This window comes from Nicotiana tabacum, chromosome 22 (genome assembly GCF_000715075.1).
Source record: "Nicotiana tabacum cultivar K326 chromosome 22, ASM71507v2, whole genome shotgun sequence".
In the NCBI taxonomy this organism is placed as follows: Eukaryota; Viridiplantae; Streptophyta; class Magnoliopsida; order Solanales; family Solanaceae; genus Nicotiana; species Nicotiana tabacum.
The window spans coordinates 190,216,506-190,239,600 of NC_134101.1; the positions used below are offsets into that span (position 1 = coordinate 190,216,506).

At 37.8% G+C, this 23,095-nt stretch overlaps 1 long non-coding RNA gene across 7 annotated transcripts in view; it reads left to right on the forward strand.

Annotated features, from left to right (window-relative positions):
- LOC107792172 (uncharacterized) overlaps positions 1–17,320 on the forward strand; it is a 35,108-nt gene extending 17,788 nt beyond the window's left edge. For 2 of the 7 annotated variants that reach the window (XR_012705168.1, XR_001649464.2), the window contains 3 exons: positions 2,139–2,193; positions 2,858–2,917; positions 16,585–17,317. This is a non-coding gene — a long non-coding RNA (uncharacterized LOC107792172). Of the gene's footprint in view, positions 1–2,138; positions 2,194–2,857; positions 3,015–15,458; positions 15,527–16,584 lie in introns of all 7 variants that reach the window. The other 5 variants (XR_012705165.1, XR_012705164.1, XR_001649465.2 and 2 more) reach the window with 5 other exon arrangements.
- The last annotated feature ends 5,775 nt before the right edge of the window (positions 17,321–23,095 follow it).

The window sequence follows — 23,095 nt, forward strand, 5'->3', positions numbered from 1 at the left end:
AAAAATATCGTAGCATATAGACTATCATCCTGAAAGATGGATAAATTTGGCCAAGCGTCACTTTATACTTATGGAAGAAGTCGAGAATAACCGGATCTATCGCCGGAGAAGAAGGATCTGAAGAATCAACGGGGCCCAAAGTGAATGGGTATGTATATACATGAAGAAAGCCAGCCTTATGATCTATTATGCTCTCTTTAGAGCTAGGAATCTCAACCAGCATTGTCCTCTCCCATCGACAGTCGTCCCTCACTTTTTGTATATTAGTCAGGACGCCGATATACCAGGACACATGTTCGCATCGGCCCGACATAGATAAGGGTGTCTTGATAGAAAAATCATTCACAGTATCAAACTCGGTAGGGGTACACTGTACAATAGTGGGTGTCACTTTGGGTTTGCCGTTGGATGTTCGAGACGAAAATGTGGTATCCTCTTTTCGAGGCACTATTTTAGAGGTTCTAGCCATGGTGATGGAAAGGCCTTTCTGAGAAAGTAAGTAAGAAACCAAGAACGGAAGAAGGAAGAACGTGAAAGGGGATGGCCTTGGCTCTGAAAGCTTGAAGATGTTATAAAAGTGTGAATCATTAAACGATTGAGGTATTTATAGAAGACATATGGGGCAGCGGAAAAGATGAACCAATAGCGGTTCATGGACTTCTCAATAGTCCTGTTGACAGCGACATGTGCACGGCTTTTTGAGTTATGGCATTTAATGCTCTGATAAGCCGACGTCATGATGATTGTTCCTAAGGAGTAGGAGTTCAAAACTGTTTCCTATCATTTTATTCTAGGAAACACGATGACTATCTGTATACGGTAAATATCAGCAGTTCAATGTTACGATCATCAAGGTGCCTTATAGAGACTACCCCTAGAAGGCTCGAAGTTCAGTCAGGGCTCCGACCCCGAGGGTTCTCAGTGATAGACTTCGAGGTAGCGTAAACAACGATCGGCTTCGATGCAGTGTAAATCAGCGGCTACAGTGGATCGATGTGAGGTTCCTAAGGCATGTGACTAGGGCTGACAAAGTCTATTAAGCTGGTCCAAACTTGTATCATGTCATTAAATGGCTGTACCAGTCCAATATCTTTGTAATAAATGCATTTGTACTATGTTGGGATTCCCTCTCCCCTATATATAAAGGGGCTTCTTGTCATTTTGTGGACACATCTGATACACAATATTGAATACATAAGAACATTCTCTCTGCTCTCTAACTTAACATATCCCCTTGATTTCACTACTTATATTTAGTGTTTACCTTTATTGTGTTCTATTTGTTGTTCTTCATTTATTGCTCATCATTGATCGTAAAGAGTCGCCATCAAATCTATTATAACTGTTAATCCTCCACCGACTGCCCTTAGTCGAGTATCCGACTCGACCTCGAAGCCCTGTATACGCCAGCTCGAGGCCCCAGTTTTTAGTCATTCGGTTTGATTATTACATTGTTTTCAAGCTATTATCTAGTTTCCAAGTCTTTCACTTAGAATTAATTGTCTAACAACTAGAATTAAAACATATCACGTATTTTTAGAACCACAAAATCAAATCTAATTATTATTACAATTTTCGTGGTAAACATACTTCATAGTTAAGAAACTGTCTACTTTCTGTATTTAAATATTAAGTATCAAGTAAGATTGATAAATTACTTTCCTAATAGTTATAACTCATGGGACAGTGATCGGAAGCCGTGAGTTTGAGTTATTTAACTAGTAGTGGACTATTTTGTGGGCTGTCTCGTGTTGCTTTTGGGCTGTCTATTTTGCTGATGTTTTGTGGAGTTTTGGAGGATAAAAGATGTGGAGAAACACCAAATAATGATAGAATGGTGGGCTTGTCATTCATCATTACATTTTTAGGTTGTTTGACACTACTTTTGTTATCGTTTTATGTATGGAGTGATTAGGGTGTGTGGGCTATTTTGTGATATATTGGGATGGATATAAGGTTGGAAAATGCTGCATACATGTTGTTATTTTTTTGTTCTTGGTGTTGTTGGTATATTGTATTAGAGGAGGGCCTTGTTACAGGGGAGGTGCTGCCCAAATTTATGTAAACGAGCTACTAGTTTAAGTTATGAAATTAGCCTATACTCAGCACTGATTTTGAATCTCCTTATGTTGTGGTAGATTGAGCTGAGTTGTTTGAAGAATTGGAAGGTATCAAAGACTCAACAGAGTTAAGGTATGTTAAGGCTAAACCTTTCCTCCATTTTGGCATGACCCAATAACTACATGTGTTTGATAACGAGACATAAAAAGAAGTTCATATTCCTGAATTTATGTACATTTTCCTAGTCTCATAAGTTACAACATTCTCCCTTATCAAGACTTCATATTCAGTTTAGTTTTGTCTTCTTTCAGCCAAGAGAGCAGATAGTGTATGTATGTGTATATATATATATATAGATATAGAGAGAGAGAGTATTACAGTATTTTCACCACCATCGAGCTATAACAAATGGGTAGGCCCCTATTCGGCAACCTCTGATCAGATGGGGAATTATATACCGAGTCTACTATGGTCGAGCGCCTATCAGCGAGCCTAGAATGGCCGAGATAGATAGCCTAGTATGGCTGAGTGCCTATTAGCAAGCCTACTACGGCAGAGCAGTTACACATACCGAGCCTTATGAGGCCGGACAGCTATTTTACTTACTGTATTGTGAGAGTTGAGTCAGTATCAGTAGGTAAGCATATCTTCAGATTATCTTTGACTCCCAGTTACTTTTAGTTATTATATTATTATTTCAGTTTCAGCTTTCAGTTATTCTGTTGCCTTACATACTCGGTACATTATTTCGTACTGACGTCCCTTTTGCTGGGGACGCTACATTTCATGCCTGCAGGTCCTGATAGACAGCTTGATAGACCTTTGCAGTAGACAGAGTTAGACATCAGCTTGGTTGGTAAGCTCCACTTCCTCGAAGTTACCAGGTCTAGACCTTGGAGTACATTTTATATATACAGATTTGATGGGTAGTTCGAGGCCCTGTCCAAACCATGGTATAGTTCAGTTATCTCTAGAGGCTTGTAGATGAGTCCTTTATATTTTGTATATCAGTAGATGTTCATGGCATCTTGTCGACCTACACAATTATATGTATCAGCCTTTGGGTATGTTTACTCCACAGGTGAGAGAGGCATTATTTTCAGACAATTCAGAATATGGCTTCATCAGCCTAAGTTGAGGATTACCCCTTTAGAGTTTATAGTTATAGAGTGGTACGCTCTGGTCGAGCATGGAACCAGGTGTCGGCCACGCCTCTTCGGGTTTGGGGCATGACAAACTTGTTATTAGAGCAGTTCTATCCTATAGAGTCTACAAGTCGTGTCTAGTAGAGCCTTGTTTATAGATGTGTTATGCACCACATTATATAAACAAGAAGCCACAACGCATTTAGGAGTATGTTATCCTTTTTTCAAATCTACATCGTGCTATAAAGCCGAGTCATAAGAGTTAGAGCCAAGACTTTTGTTTGCTAATTATAGAGATGCTTGTAATTTGAAAAATTACAACTAGCCAGAGGGTTAATATAGCAACAGGTAAGGGCACTAGTAGAGAGAGAATTCTTGACAATGTGGCCCAGTTTGAGGCCCTATTAGGTCGTGCATACTAGATGTGAGGATTTCCTACTTAATACCCTAAGACGGGAATGTCTAATATACCCCGTGAATAGCAGGCCATGGGAGTATTAGAATGTAAAAGTATAAGTTTCAACAGATAACAAAAGCAAGGTAAAGAATGGTACGAGGCACCCAATTAATGAAGATTATCCAAATTTTCAATTCAGGTAGAGAAATATAAGGCTTTAAGTTACCTTCAACGGAAATAAAGGTACGTACAATTGGCCATACTCATCTCATTTATGCCCTATGGGAGCTAACATATATAGTTTAAGAGAAGATGGAATATTAGGATCCATCTTGGGTTAGAGTAATCCATAATGGTGGAATAAGCTAGGTGAGCTAAAAAAGTGAAACAATGTTTTGTTGTGATTTTCATAATAATGTGATAGACAAAAATATTAGCAGGAGAATAAGAAGAAAGTAAATGAAGCATTATACGTAAAGTATGATAAATGAGTGATAATGGTAAATGAAAATATAGTAGGAAGACAGAGTCTATGGTCAAGTGAAGGAAAATACAAGAGGTGACAAACCTTGAGACAATAAAAGAGTATAAGCCATGAAGTCATATCCTTATTTCAAGAAAATGAGTTGTTGACTCCAACATAATTACGAGAAGACTAAGTTAGACCCCCGCCCCAAGTAACTGAAATCAGCATAGGTTAGTAAACAAGATAAATCGAACATGAATTAGGGATAAGAGTATTTGATGATAGTCGACATTGTGAGATCTTCAGAGACTATGTTCTGACAAAAATAGAATGGACAATGGAAGAATAACCTTTAAAGGTCATTCAAGAAAACGCTTCCCTAAAGCAAGCAATGTGAGCAGAGTTATGCTTAAGGGACTAAGTGTGCCAGTTACACTGGGTGACTCGCACGTAAGAAATTCATTTATCCTTGGTATAGAAGGGTTACGGTAAGGTGAGTAAGAGTCAGTGAAGATGAGAAAACATGCCAAAGATGAAGAGGTAAACCATATATAGGTAAATCTTCATAGCATTAAATGCTAGTACTCCCTAAAAAAAGGAAGACGGTATGATATGGTAGTAAGTCGGAGTTATATAAATTCAAGTAACTATGGAATAGTAAAGGAAGAATGCGGTAAAAAGGCGAAAGGAGTGAGATTGAATTTATTCAGATCCTATAGATATGTTACGACTCCAGAACATTATTCAAGCACGATGTCGGGAGAGGCAGTAATGATTCCACAACATTATTCAAGCATGATGTTGGGAGAGCCAGTAAGGATTCCCTCTATCACGCCCCAAGCTCGGAGAGCGTGACCGGCGCTCAACCGAGTGAACCCGGCCGAGCAAGCTTGTTGACACTTCTTATCCAACTCACTTACGATAAAAAGAACAGAAATCCAAAGCATAACATAATTCATTGACCTTCCCAACACCCATACACAACCCACAAAAATGTCTACAGAGCCTCTACGTAGATATAAAGAAAGTTCTACAAAAGTGTCAGCAACAAGGCCTAGGTTATACCTCAAAATATGGTGAGAAGGTGAACATAAGATACAAAAGATATAGGTCCCCGAAATAATGTGGGGGCTCACCAAGTTAGCTAGAAAGAGGACGTGCCACTAGCTGCAATCAACACTGTCTACTACGGAACCACCTATATCCATTAAAAAATGTAGCGCCCCTGGCAAAAGGGACGTTAGTACTGTCGAATAGTACTATTATGTAATACAAAACACCAATCTTAATAGAATGAATAATGAAAAGAAGGAATGCAGTCATAATATACAATAAGAGCTTCAAACACTTATGAAAACATCAAGTAAGGATCACACAATTTCTGGTTAAGTTTCCAACTTATTTAAGTTTGATAATCTCAGTACCACGTGCCACTTGCCACAATCCACAATACCACCATGTTCTTACATGGAGTCCGATCTTAACTCGACCAGCTAGGTCATCTCATTTGATACATCAACCATTTCCGCAATTTCAATCAATCAGTCCAGCACAATTACCACCATGTGTGCGGCATGGTGTCCGATTATGGCCCGATCGGCTAGGCCATCTCAGTTGACACATCAACCATTCAATCGTTCATCTCAATTCATATGTCCTTCCCATCTTTCATTACATGGCACGAGTGGCCTCATTTATTAAATTCTTATTGGCACTTGGCCATATCATACAATTCAAGTTTCCCTTTTTATATATATTCAAATAACATTTTCATCCACATCAATAAGGCTTACCATGTAAAGCACCACATAAACATGGGGAAGGCATGGAAATTTTTATCATACAAAGGCTTTTCGTACAAATAGCATAGCAAACTTTATTTGACTCTTGACATGAACTCTTGACCTTTCACAACATATATATTACACATTTAAACACATTCTCAAATAGCATGACGACATGATAAACATTTAGAACAATCATTGAACATAAATCTTTCAACACAACACTTTTGGGCAACTATTCTAGTATGACCAATTCAGGGACTTACACCAATTACACGTACACCAGGGGTTTGATTCTAAGAAGAAGAGGGTTTAGCCATACATACCTTAATTGAGCTTTTCCTTAGTTCCTACAATGTTCCAGAATGTTCGCAAATTCAATGATGAAAGACACTTCCTCTCTCTTAGACAACTCTAAAAGTACCACGAAATAGGCTTAAAATGAGACATTGCATAAGTTATAACGACAAGTGATCGGGTTTAAAAATTAGGAATCTAGGGCCCCGATACGGATTATATTATGCGGCCCGCAAAGTGACCGCAAAAGTAGCCCTTAGGGGCTTGAAGTTTATGCCCAGGTCTGCGACCAGTATGTAGTCCGCATACCTATTCTGCGATTGCTTAATGCACCGCAGAACTTCCCTTCGCAAAATTCCAAGACGATTATGCGATCAATACGCGTCCCGCAAAGCGATTATGCGATCGCATAATTGGCCGCATAACTGGCCTCAAAATTGTCCAAGTTTTCTGCCTCACTCTGTGACCAATATGCGGTCCGCAGAGTGATTATGCGGCTGCATAATGGATCGCAGAAATGCATTCTTTTGTGAATATTTTCCTTTAACTTTTTAATGCACAGTTCAATCCAGAAAGCCGCAAAGAATTACATGAATCTCTAACACATAATCCTAACTTGGCATCACGATATCCCGGTTTTTAGGAAGAATTTTATAGGGCCTTACACCCTCCCAGGATGTTCTTGATAACAAAGTGTGAATGAACACTTGATAGATAAGGAGCTAGTACGAGAGGTAAGTTAAGACAAAGGAAACAACCCAAGAGAGATAACGCGAGATATAGATATGAGAATGGACCAACGAGTAGTTAGTAGTTGATTCAGGAAGAGCCTAGTTATGGCTAGACAAGAGGATACAGATAAATCAGCAGGTCGTGCAAGATAAACCTAGTGAACCCCAGCCTAGGGAATTCAGTCTCATAGATATGACATTGTAATCCTTGAGAAATACTCAGATAAGAGTTGAGGTAGTTATAGTTTCCATAAAAGTGTTATGAAAATAAAAGAGAGTGCCACGGGGGAGATAAAAAAATTTGAGTTCAGAAGTAACCTTATGAGAACAAGGCACGAAGGTATGTAACATAGAATATTTATGGGTGAGTAAAAACATCAAAAATTCCGTGAGGTATATGATGGGATAAGCTCATAGGTTTACAAGAGTCAAAGAGTCTTCCCTAAGTGCTACAACGAAAGACTAGCTGAGAAAATAAGGAAGTAGGCTTCAAACTAAGCATAGTGACCTAAAGAAGAAATTATCTTCTAACAACAGTCTCACTACGACATTTTATTCACTCCATAACAAAGTGGCACCTGTCGTAACTAAGGAACGGGAAGTAAAAGCCCAAGTAATATTTGAGATCATATGAGTTGCATAAAATTCCAATATATGTGGGCACTAAGATAAGCCAAGTACTCATGCACCAAGTGGCAGAACGACCAAGAAAGGTAATTTCTTACTTTTAACAAAAGCTAAAAAGGCACGAAAGGAATTATTTGATCTATCACCCAAAGTTAGATACATTATAAACATACATAAGATTTCAGAGTGTTATCCATGAAGCATATATGTTGACAATGATACAGCTATAGGAGACTCCATCATATGTTAAAATAAAGAATTGAGTCCACATCACAGACAAAAGCTTGAATTGCTAGAAGGTGATATCATGGATGTTCCATAGCGTCCACAAGGGGATAATGTAATAACTAATACCCTGAGCTGCAGATCAGAAGATAAAGTAAGCCTACTTAAAGGCTGGGATAGAAGAGGAAACTAAAAAGTTACATCAGTTAAGTGAATTAAGAGTCTGATTATTAGACCCCGATGAGTATAGAAATCGTGATTTAGAACATTGTAGAATCACTCTAAATATCATAGGTACAAAAGAGATAGCACAATAGCCATATTCTATAACGGCTCTACAATAAAAATAGTTACAAGAGTACTAGCCTCATAAGAAGTCAGTATGGAGCTCCCACCGAATTGTTTATGCACCAGAGGTGCAAGTATTATAGTAGAGCTTCAAGTTGTGGATGTGAATTCCACCCATGTGGAAGGGAGGTAATGAAAGTAACAGAAGATTCAAAGCAATAAAGGTAAAGGTAAAGAAGGTACGAGATACTCAAGTGTAGAAGGTTGTGAATAGTCCAGACTTCAGATAGAGGGCTAGAAGTGTCATGATATAGTATCAAGAAATGATAGTGGCATCGTTAGTGGCATATTTTCCCGCCTGTGGTTTCCAGATACAGAGAGTTCTAGTTTAGAGAGTAAAGAAGAGTTAGAGATGATATAATGTCTCGCTTTAGGTTCCAGAATAACATAAGAAAATCTATGGTTCTAGCAAGTTAAAGGAAGGTTGTGAGTAGTATAAATAGCTATATGTAAAGCTAAAGTATGGTAAAGCGACAAGGTTTTAGGTAGACATGAGTAAGGATAAGAAATGGTGAGTGAGAAGGTGACGAGAATAGGTAAGTCCTTGGGATTAAACCCATCACAATAAGAGAGCTGATGGTTTCCATAAGTTATAAAAAGCTCAGTATAACATGAGTTAACATAGAGTATTTTATGACTAGGAGAATTTATACGAGATGGAATGTTTCCCTAGTGGTAGAATAAGGGTGTTATTGTGATAGATAAGAGGATGGCGTTTAGGCCTTTGATTGGTTAATGATTCATAGAAAAGGGATTTCATGAACTGTATAGGATTAAAATATCCCCATAAGGTGAATCACGTTGGGATGCTATGAAATACAGTTATTGAAGTAGAGTATTGTCTCTAAGTGGATCAAGCAAATAACTTTAGATGTTCCCCGATGAGGTGTGGAACCGAGTGACATGGTATTACATAAGAAGTTTCAAGTTATCAATGGTAGATTATAGATCAACATTAATGTGACTCAACAATAGTTGGATAAAAGTTCCAAAGTAGGAGAGGAGATTAAGATGTCATTTTTTAGATGAATAGTAATAAGGAAGCATTAAAGGAGTTAGATTTATACTTATATGATAAGCACTGAGAGAGTAACCTGGAGTTGGTTAGCAAACCTCGGTAATAATAAACTGAAGTAAGTGTTATTGTATATTATGACCTACTAGATGCAGTAAAGCCATAAGGATAGATAACTGAGGCTATGAAAAAAGATATAGCAATAGTCGTAAGTTTGACAAAGTACATAGATTCCTAGAGGGACAGCTTGTTATAATTCTGTATATGTTCATAAAGTGAAGCCTAGAGATAGGATAAAAGCTGGAGGAAAAAGGATATAAGAGTTGCGTAGACGCACATACAAGTACAAAGTCGTACATGCTACATGAAAGAAGGTAGCGATAGTTACGACATTAGAAGAATTCTGACCACAGGTCGTGGTGTGAGAAAGAGGCCTAATGTGGGGAACGCCCTGGCCTTTGGCTTTATTCACAAAATAGTTGCCTAAATGGAAAGGACAATATAAAATTATTCATAAGAGATAAGCACATCACTCAACATTCGAAGAAGAATGTTTCAAATGGGGGAATGATGTTACACCCTATGTTTTCGTACGCAAAAGTACATCGTAAGATAATTGATGTAAGCTCAGAAATGAGATCATCCTTGAAAGTACATAAAGTAAATTAATCATGTTATCTTTGAGGTTACAAATATTTAAGATCATGGACTGCAAGTACCGAGAGGGTTGGAAGGCTTAGAAGCTAAACCAATTAACGAAAATAAGTTTCGTCGAAAGTCGACAAGTTGGGAATGTTATAACATTTGCTTTTGGGGTGAGATTAGGGTGCGCAAAATGATAAGGAGATTATGGTATGAGTTATTTTTGTCTTATGACAGTCGTGTGTTATGTTATGAAGTAAAGCGAATCGTGGAACAAAAGTTGGCAAATATCATCACAAGTTGCATTCATAAATATGATAAAACTTAGGTCAAATGTAACTGAGCTTTTCTCCCAATGTAATTGCAAATAGGGGATTATCTACCTACTAAATTGAAAATATACGAGTCTATTTTCTAACGCATTAAAGCGTTCTTTGATACAACATAGGAGTAGAGAGATATTTGCAGGTTCGTGAGACTGCACATACTGCATAGGTGACAAGTAGGTTTGTCACTAAAGATTTTTGAACAATACATTTCGTGTGTTATATGAGATCTTTTTGGGACATATTATATACCAAATTTAAGTTCTTGCAATGTAGTTTCTAATGCTCTTAACTTTTTGTTCATACGACATCCAGATAAAAAGATATAAGCGCCTGAAAAAGAGCCAATAATAGGGTGCCAAGCTAGCACCTCTTTGACTTTTCAAAAATGGATATATATATATATATATTGGCCTTATGTCGTCTCTTTCTTTATTTTTCCACATACCACAACCAGCATAAGACCCCTAAACTTATTATCAAACTATCCACAATGGTTTCCAAGAATATTAACATCTTGGGTACGAAATCATGAAGCGATAACATTAGAGTGATCCCTACGACGTAAGTATCGCTATATCGCCTCTCTTTTACTTTGTAGTTTGTGTTTTGGAAAGTACTTCATAGTTAATATAACATCTTCGTTTCCTAGTAGTTAGAACTCACGGGATAGTGATCGGAAGTCGTGAGTTCGAGTTATTCAACTTGTAGTGGACTATTTTGTGGGTTGTTTCGTGTTGCTTTTGGGTTGTCTATTTCGCTGATGTTTTATGGAGTTTTGAAGGATAAAAGGTGAGTGAGAAACACCACATAATGATGCAATGGTGGGCTGGTCATTCATCGTTACATTTTTAGGTTTTTTGGCACTACTTTTGTTCTCGTTATATGTATGAAGTGATTAGGGTGTGTGGGCTGTTTTGTGATATATTGTGATGGAGATAAGGTTGAAAAATGATGCATACATGTTATTTTTTGTTTTTTTCTTGGTGTTTGTGTTATATGGTATTGGAGGAGGGCCTTGTTACAATGGAGGTGCTGCCCAAATTTACGTAAACGAGCTACTAGTTTAAGTTGTGAACTTATTCTTTACTCAGCATTGGCTTTGAATCACCTTATGCTATGGTAGATTGAGTTGAGTTTTTTGAAGAATCGCTTGGAAGGTATTAAGAACTCAACAGAATTAAGGTATGTTAAGGCTAAACCTTTCCTTCATTGTGACGTGATCCAATAACTACATATGTTTGACAACGAGACATAAAAGAAGTTCATATTTCTGAATGTATGAACATTTTCCTAGTCTCATAAGTTATAGCATTCTCTCTTATCGGGACTTCATACTCAATTTAGTTTTGTCTTCTTTCAGCCAAGAGGGCAGATAGTGTATATATATATATACTGTATTACAGTATTTTCACCACCATCGAGCTATAATTAATAGGCATGCCCCTACTGGGCAACCTCAGATCAGATGGTGAGTTATATACAGAGACTACTGTGGCCGAGTGCCTATGAGCAAGCCCAGAATGGCCGAGATACAAAGCCTAGTATGGCCGAGCGCCAATGAGAGAGCCTACTACGGCAGAGCAGTTACATATACCGAGCCTTATAATGCCGGACAACCATTTTACTTATTGTATTGAGAGAGTTGAGTCAGTATCAGCAGGTGAGCATATCTTCAGATTATCTTTAACTCCTAGTTACTTTTAGTTATTATATTATTAGTTTAGTTTCAGCTTTCAGTTATTCTGTTGCCTTACATACTCGGTACATTATTTCATACTAACATCCCTTTTACTAGGGACACTGCATTTCATGCATGCAGGTCCTGATAGACAGCTAGGTAGACCGTCCCAGTAGATAGAGTCAGACATCATCTTAGTTAGTAAGCTCCACTTCCTCGGAGTTATCAGGTCTAGAACTTGGAGTCCATTTTTTATATATACAGGTTTGATGGGTAGGTCGAGGCCCCATCTCGACCATGGTATAGTTTAGTTATCTTTAGAGGCTTGTAGACGAGTCATCTATATTTTGTATATCATACCCAGTCTTGCTCTTACTTAACTTGAAACCTTTAGACTTCTAGGTCTGTCTCCAAACCTCCAGCCATACGTTAACTCTGCCTCGCATATCGTCAATCAAAATAATATCAACCGGAAATAACATACACCAAGGTACCTCCCCTTAAATGCGGTGCATTAGTGTGTCCAACGCTCAGGCAAATAACAATAGGCTAAGAGTCGACCCTTGGAGCAACCCCATCACAACTGAAAAATGCTCTGACCCCCCCCAACCACCACTATCCTCACTCGTGTATTGTCTTCATCATACATGTGCTTAATCACCCTAGTGTAAGCCACCGGAATACCCCTAGCCTCCAAACACCTTCATAGGATCTCCCTCTAAACTTTGTCGTATGATTTCTCAATATCAATGAACATCATATGTTAGTTTCTCTTTCTCTCCCTATACTGCTCCACCAACGTCCTTACAAGGTAAATGGCTTCGGTAGTAGAATGTACCGGATCCGAACTGGTTTTTGGAAATAGACACGCACTTCCTCACCCTCACTTCAACCACTCTCTCCCCAACTTTCATAATGTGGATCAGTATCTTAATACCCCTATAGTTGTTACAATTTTTGATATATCCCTTGTTAATATACACCGGAATCATCATACTCTACCTCCATTCCTAAAACATTTCCGCCGTCCTAAATATGTTGTTAAACAATCTTGTGAGTCATTCCAAGCCAGCTCTACGCACGTTCTTCCAAAATTCTATCGGAATTTCATCTGGCCTAGTCACTCTTTCCATGCACATCTTATGCATAGCCACCTTGACCTCACCTATTTTGATATGAAAAAACCAAAGTCATGACGACTCCTGGAGTGCTCCAAATCATCCAACACAATACCCCTATCCCCCTCTTCATTTAGGAGTGAATGGAAGTATGTTTGCGATCTACGTTACAAAACAAAATCAGAGGAGAAACATATCTGACACAGAGGCCGTAGAGTTCTAGAGAAAGATGCCAATTAAAGAGTACTCTATAGAAGAGCAGCTAAGAAACACCCCCCATCCACATATCAATTATGGACATATTGATGAGTTCTTACAGTCACAAGGACGCTCTAGTAAACATTCTAAGTGGGGTGACCATGCCAGGCATTACCACCAGTCAGGCACTAGCAGTAACCATTGGGAAGATGGTGGCAGCAAATAAGATTTCCTTTCGAAGAGATGAACTTTCTATGGAGGGAATGGATCACAACAAGTCTCTACACATTACATTCAAGTATGGAGACAAAGATATATCTCGAGTACTTGTCGATGGGGGATTTGGAGTAAAATTTGCATGTTCTCCACTCCGCAAGAATTAAGCATCCATTTAAGGGAAGTAAAAGAAAGCCACATGAGGGTGATGGATTTTGATGTGTCACAGAAAGATGTAATCAGAGAAATCTACCTAGCTTTGCAAATTGGACCAGTTGAGTGCCCTATATTGTTCCAAGTGATGGATATTTCATCTTCATACAATTTGCTACTAACAGGGACCTAGATATACATGGTAGGGGCAGTTCTTTCCACTCTCCATTAGTGCATGAAATTTGAATGGGATTGTAAAAGATTATGATACATGGGAATTGAAGTTAATCAACTTACTTAGAACATGCAGTTACTTTTATAGAAGGGTTGGATAGGGTAGTTTTCCATGCAGCCGAGATCATGCAGGAAATAGAAATAGGGAAGAATGATCAGGATCACAACATGCAGTCACCACGTGGGTAAAAAATGGCAATTAGAGAAATGATGGAGTATAGGTAGAGACCAGGGTCCGGGCTGGGAGCCCGATCATATGGGATAACTAAGCCAATTCAATCCACGAGTGTAACAATCCGGCCGGTCATTTGGTGTATTGTAGCCATGTTCCCATATTTATTGATCTTTCTATGTTCATTTGTGGTTTTGTGACTTGTTAGGGTAGTTGGTTTGATTTTGGGGATGTTTCGGGATGAATTGGGACACTTTGTCCCAAGGTTGGAGGTCTAAGATGTAAGAGTTGACTGGAGTTTGACATTTGTGTAGACGACTCCAGAAGAGAGTTTTGATGGTTTCGATAGTTTTGTATGGTGATTTTGGACTTAGGTGTATGTCTGGATGTTGATTAGTAGGTCTGTAGGTTGGTCTGATGCTTTTTGGCAAAAGATGGAAAGTTGAAGGTTTGGAAGGTGGAGAGGTTTGACAGAGAGTTGACTTTATTAATATCATATTTGAATTTTGGTTCCAGAAGTTAGAATAGGTCCGTTGCGTCATTTATGACTTGTGTGAAATTTGAGGTCAATCAGAGTTGATTTGATATGTTTCGACTTTGGTTTTAGAAGCTGGAAGTTCATTAGTTCATTAGGCTTGAATTGATATGTGGTTCACAATTTTTGGTGTTGTTTGATAATATTTGGGGGTTCAAGTAAGTTCGTATCATGTTTAAGGACCTTCTGGTAAGTTTGGCTGATGTCCCGGGGCCCTTGCGAGTGATTCGGATGGTTGGCGGAACATGTTTACACTTAGAGGTAATGCTGATGGCTCCAGGCCTAGTGTAGGTGCGAGGCCGCAGAAGCGGCCCAGTGGTCGCAGAAGCACATTTTGGCCGGAGCTGGGAAGGCCACAGATGCGATGAATTTTCCGCATCTGCGATCCTGCATCTACGAGAAATGTTCTACAGAAGCAAAAATGTACCGGATGGACTGGAGTCGCAGAAGCGGAATGGATTTGCAGGTGCGAGTGCGAAGGAGCAAGGTTTTGACCGTAGAAGGGGTCCCGCGGGTGCGAATTTTGAACCGCAGGTGCACATGGTAGGAGTTTATTGATATTTCGCACCTGAGATGGTTTGTGTGCATGTACGGCATCGCAGGTGCGACCTCTTGGACCGTAGATGCGGTATCTCTGGGCAGAAATTATAAATCGAAGGGCTTCTTTGTTTTTCTTATTTTGGGATATTTGAAACTCGGATAAGGGCAATTTTTGGAGCACTTCTCACCATAATTGAGGAGGTAAGTGAAAATTAATCACTTTTGTTGTTAGATATTTGATTACTTATTAATTATTACACTTATTTTCATGAATCTTATATGGGATTTGGGGATTGTTGGACTATGTTATTGGAGAGAGAGATGTGATGATTTGAGGGTCGATTTGTGGTTAAAAATGGGTGATTTTGGTATAGTTGGAATTGTAATTGATTGGGTGTTCGGAATTTGTGAAGTCTGTCGGGTTCCAAGGTGTGAGCTCAGGGTTGACTTTTTGGGTTGACTTTGCATATTTGATTAACACCTTAGCTTTATCTTTTGGAATTGTTACCTATAGCTATTATTGATGGTATTAAGTTTCTTTGGCTAGATTCGAGTCTCTCTAAGAAGGATTCGCGAGGCAAGGATTTTTTGGAGTATTTATTTGCCCGCTTTGAGGTAAGTAACATATCTAAACTTGGATTTGAGGGTATTTAACCCTTGAAACTACGTTATATGAAAGATATTGGGATGTCGTACGTGCTAGGCGATGAGCGTGTGTACCTGCAATGATGTGTTCATTGTTTGGGCAGGCCCTTACGCTATTACCGGGATTGTTTTGGTATCATACCTTATTATACCCTGTGTGTTCCTCACTTGTTTGATTATTTGAACTATGATTCATGTTAGAAATCATGTCTAAGCTATGTGCTACTTGTTTGAGACTTGATATGGCTATTCTTGCCATTTCGGAGCTATTTGCCTTATTGTATGCATGTTCTCAGTCATGATGTTATATCTGTGTATGATATCACTGTCTCAGTATTTCTTATTTGATTCCTCACATATTATTGATGTCTCTTATATGTAACATTGATAATCTGAGTACTGTGAGATGTGTTTAACTGAGAATTGAACGACAAATGATTGAGTTTGGTCTATAGGGCGGTTTGGTCTTGATTTTGAGGTGACAGATACGCCAAGTCCATATTGGGCTAAGTGTTATTGTTTTGGGGCAACACGTGCACCAGGCCTCACTATTGGGATAAATGATTATGATTAGCGCTTCGGCAGGATCCGCCCCTCTGGAGTCTGACATGCCAACAGTGAGGACAGGCACAATATTTTATATACGTGCTAGATGATGGGCAGTTATGTTAGGCACCCGTGCAATGCTAAGTGTAAATATTATGAAGGATCCTCTATGATATTGTTGATTTCATATGTATACTTGACATGTAGGCATAAAGATGTACCTTCCTTATGCCAACTGTAAATGAAATGTTCTATCTGTGTTGGTTTCTAACTGTTATACTTGAAAGAATGTCTAAATTTTTGAAATTTGAACAAGCTGAACATAATATCCTTTAGCTAATTGCTTTCCATTGTTTCCCTTTATATATTCTGAGTTGCTACTGTTATTTGTCATTGGAATTTTGAATACTATTTTTGAGCTCGTCACTGCCTTCATTCGGTTGTACTCATACTACACTCTACACTTAATTCTACATATCCAGGTGTCGGGACCAGTCATCATTAGCGGAGTTGCTTGTTGAGCTGAGTTTCGAGAGACAAGGTAGATTTGCATTCTCGCCCGCAGTCTTTGTGTCTCATCTCTTATGCACTATTATCTTCATTTCATACAGTGTTATATTAGGTCATTTCAGACTTGTATTTTTGTATTAGAGCTCATGGCTCTGTATTTACTAGTTTCTAGGGGATTTATCCTGTATTAGAACTAATTCATTATATTGAGGTTTCAGACTTATGCTATTTCTTTAAATTCTACTACTTTGGTTCTTTATTGTTAAGTTTGACTGGCCTAGCTAGTGTGTTAGGCGCCATCATGATGGGTTGGGATTTTAGGTCGTGACAACGGGGCAGAAGGGTACCGCCGGTTTGGGATACCAACCTGCAACTAGAAGAATCTATAATGGTAACCCTGGGAAGAAGGTTGTCATACTAGAGCATGTTCGAGCTAGGGTCATAGCTCATCACAAGAAAAGGATATCATCAGTGGAATGGGAATATTTTTTGTGTCGATGATCGAAGAATGTTGCGGCTAAGCTGATATCAAGACACCGACCATTCAGGATGCTGAACAAGGAGAGACCTTAGAGAACTGGACAGCCAGTCCATCTCTAGTTCGCCGGGAGTCTTGGTAGTGTGAAATTGTAGTAATTTTAAAAAATACATGGTTAAGTGAGGCTTGAACCATGCCTGTGATTTTTTGTTAAAACGCCTCTTTAAACACTAAGAGTTCCTTTTGATGAAATAAAATAATTATTTTCCTAAAAATCATTACAAATTTATCTCTGTCTTTATTTATATTCAATTTTTCATTTCAACAATCAAATTAACAAAACAAATGCATACCGCGATTATGACATGTAACGAAACCCTCAAGCAAAACAATCTAGACTTCGAAGAGTACGACAAGAGTATGATTCACGAGAACATACCGCAAGAGATCAGACGGTTAGAAACTCAGAAAAACCTCAACCTCGACAAGATGGAGGTAATCAATCTCGGAATTGAAGAAAATGTAAAAGAGACCTGAATCAGCATCCACCTAAAGGCAAAACCGAAGGAAGAAATGGTGAAGCTCCTCCGAAAATACATAGATGTATTTGCTTGGTCGTATGATGACATGGTTAGATTAAGTATCGATATTCACACTGATTGCCTACCAATCCTACCAACCCACCATTCAAGCAGAAACCAGGAAATTCAAACCATATTTGAGTCTAAGGATCAAAGAAAAAGTCACCAAGTAGATAGAAGCAAATGTAGTAAGGCTCACTAATTACCCTACCTGGTTGGTGAACATCCTACCGGTGCCAAAGAAGTATGGGAAGATTAGGATATGCGTGTACTACGTAGATATCAACAAATCTAGTCCCAAGGATGACTTCCTTCTTCCAGATATCCATATCCTTATTGAAAACTGTGTAAAACATGAGTTGCAATCATTTGTGGATTGTTTCGTTGGATAACACCAGATCCTAATTCAGGAAGAAGAAGTTGAGAAGACAGCATTCACCACACCATGGGGAGTTTATTGCTATAGGGTCATACAATTTGGTCTCAAGAATGTCGGTGCAACCTACATGAGGGCCATGACGACTCTTTTTCATGACATAATCCACGAGGAGATTGAAGTATATGTGGACGATATCATCATCAGATCACAAAAAAAGTGTGGATCATTTGAATTATTTGAGGAAGTTCTTCAAACAGCTGCGAAGGTACAACTTGAAGTTGAACCCTGCAAAGTGTGCATTTGGAGTTCCCGTAGGAAAACTGTTAGGTTTCATCATCAGCATAAAGGGGCTAGAATTGGACCCCTCAAAGATCAAGGCCATTCAGTACTTGCTTCCTCCCAAAAGCAAGAAAGACGTGATGAGCTTCCTCGGAAGATTAAATTACATCAGCAGGTTCATAGCCCAGTCAACAGTTTCAAGTTATTGAAGAAAGATGCCGCTACGAAGTGGACAGAGAAATGTCAGAAAGCTTTCGATAGAATTAATGAGTATTTGTCTAGTCCACCAGTGGTGGTTCCTCCTGAAGCTGGGAACCCGCTGCTACTATACTTGTCCGTCTTGGATACTGCAATCGGATGTGTATTGGTTCAACATGATGAGACGAGTATGAATGAGCAATCTATTTACTACCTGAGAAAGAAATTCACGCCATATGAAGCCAGATACACCTTGTTGGAGTGAACATGTTGCGTTTTGACTTGATCACTCAGAAATTAAGACACTACTTGTCTGTGTATACCACATGTTGACGGTCAATTTCGACCCTCCCTTTTAAAAGTTATTTATTTGTACTAAACAATTTGAAATAAATGTTTTGAAAATATTTTTAATCAATAGTACCTATTGTACAAAAAAAGAATGAAGTATTAGTAGATTTGAAATTAATAATTACAAAATATTTCATGCTTACAATTTTAAGATTATTAAATAACTTTTATATACATCATATAGGCTTTATAATTAATTTAATAATTATTTCTTAATTTCTAATTAATTATATTACTATTTAATAATTCGAAATCAATTTCGTAATTTAGAAGACATGGTATTTTACAAATAATTAATTGCAATAACTAGTAGTATATTTGATAATTATAATTTATACATTTTATTAAAAATAATTATGTTTATTTAAAGATGTAACGACCCGACTGGTCGTTACAAGCAATTGCGTTAGGTTCTATAGTTTGAGGTCACGAGCAGGTTGATATTATGTGTATTGACTTGCGTGCACAGTCCGGGCATGAAACCAGAAAGTTTTTATGTGAAAATATGAAAAATATAGCAATTTCCAAAGATAAAATTTGGTTTTTAGTTGACTTTGGTCAATATTTTTGGTAAATGTACCTGTATCTGTGTTTTGACAATCTCGGGAGGTCCGCGGTAAAATATGAGACTTGGGCGTATGTCCGAAATTGAATTCCGAGGTCCCTAGCCGTAGAAAATAATTTTTGAAGAAAATTATTGTGCTGATTTTTAAAGGAAATAAAGAAATGAATTAATGTTTGAACTCGTTGGTATCGAGCCCTTATTTTGGTTTTGGATCCCGTTACAAGTTTTTTATGATATTTAAGACCTATCTGTGAAATTTGATGCGAATCGGAATTGATTTGACATGATTTGGACGTCCGGTTCAAAAGTTAGAAAATCATGAGTTTTGAGGTCAAATTCATAATTTTTGATGTTATTTTGATGATTTAATCACACGAGCAAGTCCGTATGATATTTCTAGACTTGCGTGCATGTTTGGTTTGGAGCCCCAAGGGCTTGGGTGAGTTTCGGATAGGTTTAGGCTATGTTGCGCTTGTTTTTGGATGTTTCATCGTCGTTTCTTCAAGAAAAAATGATACCACATTGAGAAAATGAGATCTAAATTCAGTTTTTACTGAATCATTACATCCCGAGCAAAATTACGGAGCCATAGGAAAAAGAATCATCAAATTTGGACATCGTATGAGGAAGTTATGCTCATTTTCGTGTCGGGAAAAATTGTTGGTTTCTGGTGTGGTCGCAAATGCGAACTTTTTCATAATTGTGATACCCAGTTCGCAAATGCAAACTTTTTGTCGCAAATGCGACTTCTGCCATCCCTTCCTTGGTCGCAATTTGCGAGGATTCGGAATGGGTCGCAAAGGCGACATCTGAGGCCTATTAAGTGAGATTTTTTACGGGATTTTCACCTATTTTTCAATTTTCTCAAACCCTAAACCTCCATAGGCGATTTTCCAAAGACCTAAACTTCTCCAAATCATTGGGTAAGTGTCTCTAATCAATTTACAACTATATTTTGTGATTATATCTTAGATTTAACATTAAATTCATGAGAATCTAAAGGAAAATTTGGGAGAAATTGTGAAATCTTTCAAAAATGTAAAATGATAATTTGAATGATCAAATGGTATCGGAATTAGATAATTTTTTTATGGGTGAACTCGTAGCGGAATTGGTATTCGGTTTTTGTAAATTTTGTCGGGTTCCGAGGCGAAGGCCCGGGGAGTTGACTTTTGTTGACTTTTTGCAAATTGTATAAGAATCATAATTTTGTTCATTGGAAATATTTTCTATTTCATTGTTTGATGTATTCAAGTTGTTTGTGGCTAAAGATTGAGCAGGGGATTGATGAATTGATAAAGCAAAAGCTAAATTGAGTATTGAATTGGCCAGATTGAGGTAAGTATCTTGCCTAACCTTGTGGGGGGACTTCCCCTTAGGAGTTGAGTCTTCTATGCTATTTGTAGTCCGTGCACGCGAGGTAACGAGTGTGTGCTTGGACTTATTTGTGGGAAAATTTGCCTTTAGGGTTCTTAGGTCCTTATGTTCATTATGTGGTAAGTATTCTGTTATGATTGAGCTTCCTAATTGCTTAACTTACCTCTATATGCTCCATACGATGTTGTTAGTTATCCTCTAACTCTTACTTGTTACTTGCCCCTTATTTGACTTAATTGAAGTGATTGTTCTCCTTATTGTTTTGTTATCTCTTAATTGTGAATTCCTCTATGACCCCGTGTATATATGCTATGTGTCCAAATTGTTGTTGTTGTCGGTGTAGTTATCACGTGCTTATTATGTCTTGTTGTTTTATTAAGGTTATTGCGCTTCTTGGTTTTTTTGTGGGTCTTACATTGTGATTGTTGTGATTCTTATTATGTACCATTTATGCTTAAATTGATGATTATTCATGTTGGACAAGAATTATGGTATTTTCTTGGTATTTGACCATTGTTGAGTATGGACTCAAGTTGGGATTTATTTTGTGAAAATAACTATCGGAACGAGATTGGTTATAGTTGATTCCCTTGTCGGGGTGTATTTGTTTCTATCATTAATTTCCTTGCCGGGATGTATTTATTTCTATCGTTGATTCCCTTGCTGGAATGTTATTGTTTCTACAGTTTGGGTAAGGAAAGAGTGATAAAGCACTAAGGGTGATGCCATGCACATTTACATTATATTGATGCATATGGTGAGGAAGAGTGATAAAGGACGAAGGGTGATGTCATGCACATTTATATTTATATTGATGCATATGGTGAGGAAGAGAGATAAAGCACGAATGGTGATGTCGTGCACATTTATATTATTCATATGGTGAGGAAGAGTGATAAAGCACGAAGGGTGATGCCGTGCACATTTACATTTATATTGATGCATATGGTAAGGAAGAGAGATAAAGCATGAAGGGTGATGTCGTGCATATTTATATTATTCATATGGTGAGGAAGAGTGATAAAGCACGAAAGGTGATGTCGTGCACATTTCTATGATTGATTGCATGATGAGGATTGAGGGTTAAAGCATGAAGGGTGATGCCGTACACTTTCTATTTGCTGTGTTTATTTGTTGTTATAAATTCAAGTATTTTAACTGTTTAGATTCCTTTACTGTTGTGATCCATTGTGTTGGAACCCATAGTGTTTCCAATACATCGCCGTATTTATCTACATATATTTCAATACTTCAAATTTCAATAACTGTTACATTATTAATTTAATTAGTTTCTCAATTAAATTCCCTAAAACCGTCTGAGATTGTATTTCACTTAAAAAGGAATTTCTACTAAGTTGTAATTTATTAAATCCCATGTTAAAGGTAATAATTCATTCGATGTTGTATTTTAATTGAAAATGGTACTTTCTTATTTAAATGATTTCTAAAAATAACTTCATCTTTTCTTGATGAGTTCCTAATTGGTTTGGAAGTTGTACTCTACTTTATGTTATGTAAATGAGACTCCTTGAACATCTTAATTGTATTGGTTATGGACCATATGTACTAAGTAACATGAGAACGTTGTTGTGCAAAGTGAGATAGAAATACGTGGGCACAAGGTGCCGGGTGTGCTAAAGGTTTGGTAATTGAGGTTATGATATGAGACATCGAGTTTGAGATGGCTGGAATTGTGCATCAGAAATGATATGATTTATTGAGCAGACATTGCCTTCCTTATTTGAGTACATTTTTATTTGTCTGTGTTCCAGCTAGGTTGATGTTAATTTACTTGGTTATCTTTCGTTTCCATCCGTGTTTTCCTTTATTGTTTCTACTGATTGTAGTTTGTTCTCTCCATGTTGTTGATATTACTTTGTTATCTTTATATTGATAGTTATTATCATATCCTGTTCAATTTATTTGACAAGTAGGTGTTTGGACTGTTCCTCGTCGGTACTCCATCAATGTTAGTCTTGATACTTACTAGGCACTGATGTGGTGTGCTCATACTGCACTTCTGTATATTTTTTTGTACAGATCCAAGTATTCGATCGATTGTAGCTATGCGGTCGTTGCAGTGGAGACTCAAGGTAAACCTACTGTAGCGTTTGCAGGTCTCGGAGTCACCTTCAATTGTACTTATTTCCATATGTTCCTTTTTTCGGAACAATGATGTATTTATTTTGTATAACTACTCTTAGAAAGGCTTATGACTTGTACCACCGATTTTGAAAATTGTAATTTGTTCAGAGTAATTTAATTTAAAGTTAGT